Consider the following 7,079-nt stretch of genomic DNA (forward strand, 5'->3'; position numbering starts at 1 on the left):
GATCACCTCTCATTCTTCTAAATGCCAATGAGTTTAGGCCCAACCTGCTCAACCTTTCTTCATAAGTCAACCCCCTCATCTCAGGAATCAACCTAGTGAACCTTCTCTGAACTGCCTCCAATGCAAATATATCCTTCCTTAAGTGGGGAAACCAAAACTGTACGCAGTACTCTAGGTGTGACCTCACCAATGCACTGTACAGCTGTAGCAGGACTTCTCTGCTTTTATATTCTATCCCCCTTGCAATCAAGGCCAACATTCCATTGGCCTTCCTGATTACTTTCTGTACCTGCATACTAACTTTTTGTGTTTCATGCACAAGGACCCCCAGGTCCCTCTGTACTGCAGCATTTGGTAATCTCTCACCATTTAAATAATAATTAGCTTTTTTATTTTTCCTGCCAAAGTGGATAACCTCACACTTTCCCACATTATATTCCATCTGCTAACATTTTGCCCACTCACTTAGCCTGTCTATATCCCTTTGCAGATTTTGTGTGCCCTCCTCACAACTTGTTTTCCCACTCATCTTTGCATCATCAGCAAACTTGGCTACATTACACTCGGTCCCTTCATCCAAGTCATTAATATAGATTGTAAATAGTTGAGCTCAGCACCGATCCCTGCGGCACCCCACTAGTTACTGTTTGCCAACCTGTAAATGACCCATTTATCCCGACTCTCTGTTTTCTGTTAGTTAGCTAATCCTCTATCCATGCTAATATATTACCCCCAACCCCGTGAGCTTTTATCTAGTGCAGTAACCTTTTATGTGGCACCTCATATTTGCTCCTAATCCTGATACTTCCTCAAATAGATTGAGCCTGGGTTAGGGTTAGGGTTACCCTAATGTACAGAAAGAAGGAGGACTTGCATTTGTATAGCGCCTTTCATTACTTTAGGATGTCCCAAAGTGCTTTACAGCCAATGAATTACTTTGGAGTATAGTCACTGTTGTAGTGTGGGAAACACAGCAGCCAATTTGTGCACAGTAAGCTCCCACAAACAGCAATGTGATAATGACCAGATAATCTGTCTTTGTTATGTTGATTGAGGGATAAGTATTGGCCCCAGGACACCAGGGAGAACTCCCCTGCTCTTCTTTAAAATAATGCCATGGGATCTTTTACATCCACCTGTCAAACCAGACAAGGCCTCGGTTTAACGTCTCACCTGAAAAACCCAAGTGTGGCGCTCCCTCAGCACTGCCTCTCCCACAGTGTGGCACTCCCTCAGTACTGCCCTCCGACAGTGCGGCGCTCCCTCAGCACTGCCCCTCCGACAGTGTGGCACTCCCTCAGTACTGCCCTCCGACAGTGTGACGCTCCCTCAGCACTGCCCCTCTGACAGTGCGGCGCTCCCTCTGTACTGCCCCTCCGACAGTGTGGCACTCCCTCAGTACTGCCCCCTGACAGTGCGACGCTCCCTCAGCACTGCACGCAAGATTCAGCTGCGATTATGTCCCTAAGTTTTCAGAGTGGTACTTGAACCGATGGCCTTCCGACTCAGGAGCGAGTAAGTTACCACCGAGCCACAGCTGGCAGTAATGAACACCACACACAATACGTACATTATAGGGTATCATATACATGGCAGCGGCTAAACCTCGAGACAACTTTTGCTGAAAGGATGAAAACACCAGAAGCGGTAAATAAACCTGCACCTTCTCGTTAGTGCCCCTACATCCCGATCGATCAATGATATCTTTAAACACTGTGAAAATACATAATGTACACGTTTCAGCATCAGTTTTGCAGTGCTCAAACCAACACTCCAAGGTACAGCACGGGTTAGATACAGAGTAAAGCTCCCTCTACACTGTCCCATCAAACACTCCCAGGGCAGGTACAGCACGGGGTTAGATACAGAGTAAAGCTCTCTCTACACTGTCCCGTCAAACACTCCCAGGGCAGGTACAGCACGGCGTTACAGAGTAAAGCTCCCTCTACACTGTCCCATCAAATGCTCGCAGGGCAGATGCAGCACGATGTTAGATACAGAGTAGAGTTCCCTCTACAGTGTCCCATCAAACACTCCCAGGGCAGGTACAGCATGGGTTAGATACAGAGTAAAGCTCCCTCTACACTGTCCCATCAAACACTCCCAGAGCGGGTACAGCACGGGTTAGATACAGAGTAAAGCTCCATCTACACTAGGGGTGGGCAATTAATTGGGCTGGTCTGTGAAGCTGTATGCCAGTGAGAGTCAGTGTGTGTGGAACCGTACCCCAGTGAGAGTCAGTGTATGTGGAACTGTACCCCAGTGAGAGTCAGTGTATTAGTACCTGCAGAGCAGATGAGAGAACAATGTGACTGAAGTTTAACAATAATATATGAAATAAGATATTAATATACATCTCAGCTTCTCTAAATACGTGAATTTGACAGATCTACAAATTCTCACCCCATGACTCGGGTGCAGTGGGTCTCTGCTCCCTCCCGCTCTAACCCCGCTCATTCTCACTCTACGATACTTTACTTTTCAATGTTGCCAAAGTCCTTTGGAAACCCCAGAGTAATGGCACCTACAGGTTGTATGAGTGTTGGAAGCAGCGATTCTTGAGCTCACCTTCCTGCCTGTTCAGGTCGGATTGAAACCCTTCCCCGGCGTGAATCACACCCCTCCGTCCCCGTCCAGTGTACATTCACCCGAGCCTGCCGACAGGGAGAGGGGCAGGGGCAGGAGAGAGAGAAGGTGAAGTGTCCCAGAGATGGAGGGAAGCGGGAGAAATAATGCGAGCGAGAGAAAACTAAAGAAACGAAAAAAGAGAAAACAGAGGAGAGAAAAGGGGGGGTGGGGGGAGAGAAGGTGAGAGTTAAAGTGAGAGAAACTGAAAGTGTGAGGAATACTGAGGATGGGTGAGGAAGATTGGGGAAGAGAGCCGTGCTCACCCGCTCCGCAGTGCCGCTGTCCGAGGTGCTGGTGTGAAGTCTCTGCTGGGCTGGGCTCCGCTCGCTGCTCAGTGCCCTTCTCCCTGCCCCTTTTATACACCCACCACTGACGTGTCTCCTGTGAAACACGGGGCAAGGCAAATCAATAAATAATATCTAAAGGAGCTCTCTGCGTCATTTGGGGTCCAAATCCCTTCCGAACTCTCTCAACATTTATTTAAAAAAACACAACAGGAGATGAGTGATGTCAGGAGATAAAAGTCTTTGCTTATTTTTCTTAGGCAGTTAAGTTTAGATTTTGTCATTGTGATAGTGAGTGTGTGTGTGTGTGAGCTTGTGTTGGGCCCAATTGCAGCACATTACTGCTCTCCTGCCTGGGATCTGTCAGCTTGGCATAGCCCCTTGATTGAGCCCTGGAACCTTACTGGTCCGTTTGGCTTAGCACCACATTGGGCAAAGCATTTATGAACTAAGTAATTGAGCAAGTTGAGCAAGAACGCCATTCATTCACAGCACATTCAGCTTGGTCCTTACAATACTTCACACCAAAGGACAGTGTCACCTTCCCCATACAATGCCTCCAAGCCTCAGTGAACCAGCTCCATTTCACTAGATCAGCTCATCGCTGCAGCTCATCGGGTTCAGCATAGCCATTGTTTACTCCCCTCAATGACTCTGAGGGACCCCCACAGCCTGCACAGTCACAGGGCCTCTAATGGCCCTGTCCGTTAACTGTAAGGTTATAAGAACATAAGAAATAGAAGCTGGAGTCAAGCATTCGGCCCCTCGAGCCTGCGCCACCATTTAATACGATCATGGCTGATCTGATCATGGACTCAGCTCCACTTCCCTGTCCGCTCCCCATAACACCTTATTCCCTTATCGTTTAAGAAGCTGTCTATTTCTGTCAAATTTATTCAATGTCCCAGCTTCCACAGCTCTCGGAGGCAGCGAATTCCACAGATTTACAACCCACTGAGAGAAGAAATTTCTCCTCATCTCAGTTTTAAATGGGCAGCCCCCTAGTTCTAGTCTCCTAACTTGGAAATATATCGGCCATTCCTTTATCGTCGTTGAGTCAAGATCCTGGAACTCCCTCCCTAACAGCACTGTGGGAGCGCCTTCACCACACGGACTGCAGTGGTTCAAGAAGATGGCTCACCACCACCTTCTCAAGGGCAATTAGGAATGGACAATAAATGCTGGCCTTGCTAGCGACGCCCACATTCTGGAGTGAATAAAAGAAAACCCGGATAAACACATGAGGGAGAAGGGAATAGAAGGATATGGTGATGAGGTGAGATGAAGAGGGGTGGGTGGGGGGGTGGGGGGTGGACTGGTGTGGAGCATAAACCATGGCACGGACCTGTGAGGCCAAATGGCCTGTTTCTGTGCTGTACATTCTAGGTAACTCTATGTAAATTTAAGTGTAGAGACAGGCGAGGGCAGAATTGGACTGGGGTTTGATGCCCCTACAGTTGAATAGCTTGCAAGCACTCACTGTCCAGGTTAACATTGGAAGAATGGTCACTATTACAAGGCACTGGAGTCCTGTCAAGTTTATCCTTGAACTACATCCACCATGAACAGCACTTTCACAAATAGACCGACAGGACCCGGGCTGGCCATCACCATGCGACGGTTCCATTGAGCAGTCTGGTGTGGAGTGTGAGCCCATATCTTTGGAAGGTGGTGCCCAGTCCTGGCCTCTCGGGCCCCATGTTCTCTTTCAGAACGAGCTGATGATCAAGGTGCAAACTGGACATTCAAGCCGAGGATGGACTTGAGGCGATATCAAAGGGTGAGCACTTTATGTACTCGCCTGAATTCCTCCGCTGTTGTTTGTGCAAAACTCTTGGGACAGTCAGGTACAATTCCTGCTGATAGTCCCCACTGTTTGAGGAGAATCTGAGTCAATCGGTTGGGAACTTGGCCACAAAGGTTTTAAATGAATTAGTACATCTGGTGAAATAAGGACAGGAGGTTCTCGTATGAACAAATTATGGTTTCATCCACTGAAGTTGCCATTTTTACACTTTTTGTGCAATATTTGTCCATATTTATGTGGCAAATTTTGCTCTATAATTTCTAAAAAGTACATGAAATAATAAATTCTCCCTGGGGAGATGGGCAAGCGCCCCAGTAATTGCAGGGCACTGCTACTCGAATTAACAGTGAAATGTGCCACTTATCTGGAGAGGTTCAAGAACGCATGTTCACTCTTCAAACTACAAAGAGTACTCATTGAATGATCAAAGCCCTTCACCTGGGCAAGTCTGACCAATTAAATGTATTTGGATTGATGCAACAACAGAAACACTTGAAGAGAAGTGCCTTTAAGATGAAATAAAAATGATCGCTCCACGCAAGCCCAAAATAGATCATGTTGGCGAATTCAATTAGACTGTAATGAGCACAATGAATTGTATTTGCTGCAATTTGTACTTGGATCTTCATACTGCCACATCAGAACCTTATGAGATAATTAAATAAAATCACATTGTAAATGCACATATTATTATCAGTTATTGCTGATGCCAACATTGGTGGCTGCGCTTCACCTGCCTGGGCCCTAAGCTCTGGAATTCACTCCCTAAACCTCTCCACATTTAAAGTAACTGGGGGGAGGTTTAGAGGGAATTTGAGGGGAAACGTTTTTACCTAGAGGGCAGGGTGGTGGGGGTCTGGAACTCACTGCCTGAAAGGGTGGTAGAGGCAGAAACCCTCACCACATTTAAAAAGTACTTGGATGTGCACCTGAAGTGCTGTAACCTGCAGGGCTACGGACTGAGAGCTGGAAAGTGGGATTAGGCTGGGTAGTTCTTGGTCGGCCGGCGCGGACACGATGGGCCGAATGGCCTCATTCTGTGCTGTAAATTTCTACAATTCTATTCTATGACTTCTCTACCTCTCTCTCTTCATATAAGACGCTCCTTAAAACCTACCTCTTTGACCAACTTTTGGTTACCTGTCCTAATATATCCTTATGTGGCTCAGCGTCAAATGAAGATTGAGGTGCAAGGACTTGAGACTGACATGTTGCTCCCGAACAAGCCAGAGGCCACAAGGAGAACCCCCAGCTCTCGACACATCAGCGAAAACTCTAATTGTTTCAATTACTCAATATGGTCCTGGGTAAATGCAATGCTTTGTTGGCAATTCAGATATGGAGAGCAGGAAGAGCCCTGCCGATACAAGGTGCTCCAATCCCTGGCAAATCAACCAGGGTCCCCAATCCTGCTCACGACCCGCTAGTGCACGTGTTCAGATATCCAGCCCTACAGCTCTCTGCGATCTCTGCTCACCTCCATTTCTGGCCTCTTGAGCATCCCCCGATTTCCATCGCTCCACCATTGGCGGCCGTGCCTTCAGCTGCCTGGGGCCCCAAGCTCTGGAATTCTCTCCCTAAACCTCTACGCCTCTCTACCTCCTTTAAAACACCCCTTAAAACCTACCTCTTTGACCTAACTTTTGATAACATTGCTTGGTATGTAACTGCAAGTTGTTTTTTTCTTTTTTTTTATTCGTAGCCAATCTTTCCAATTCTTTGTCAAATCACAAACGCCAAAGGTCACCTTGCACACATCAAGGATCACTCTGCGCCAATGCTCTTAGCCAAAAGGCCAAGAGCCACTGCACCGTTCCTGGAAGTACTGCAATACCAGGTTCGTGCCATGGAGGTGGATGGGTCCGCAACCCCACACACCTCCGTGGAGGTGGATGGGTCAATCCACCCCACCCACCTCCTATTTCCCAAGTTGTTGCTGTTGTGACACCACGGCAGCTGGGGAATTTAAATGCAGTTAATTAAATAAATCTGGAATAAAAAGCTAGTATCAATGATGGTGACCATGAAATTACCGGATTGTCGTAAAAACCCATCTGGTTCACTAATGCCCCTTTATGGAAGGAAATCTGCCCTATATGTGACTCCAGACCCACAGCAATGTGATTGACTCTTAACTGCCCTCTGAATTGTTACAGAGGGCAGTTAACTGCCCACTAACTGTTACAATAGACTGTAGCGGTTCAAGAAGGTTCTCGAGGGCAATTAGAAATGGGCAATAAATGCCGGCCTTGCCAGCGATGCCCACATCCTAGGAATCAATTTAAAAAAAACCTTCGAGTGGAATAGATGTTTGGCACTCTTGACTCAGACATGAGATACTGGTGCTTGATAATGTGTAT

Source organism: Pristiophorus japonicus, chromosome 21 (assembly GCF_044704955.1).
Source record: "Pristiophorus japonicus isolate sPriJap1 chromosome 21, sPriJap1.hap1, whole genome shotgun sequence".
In the NCBI taxonomy this organism is placed as follows: Eukaryota; Metazoa; Chordata; class Chondrichthyes; family Pristiophoridae; genus Pristiophorus; species Pristiophorus japonicus.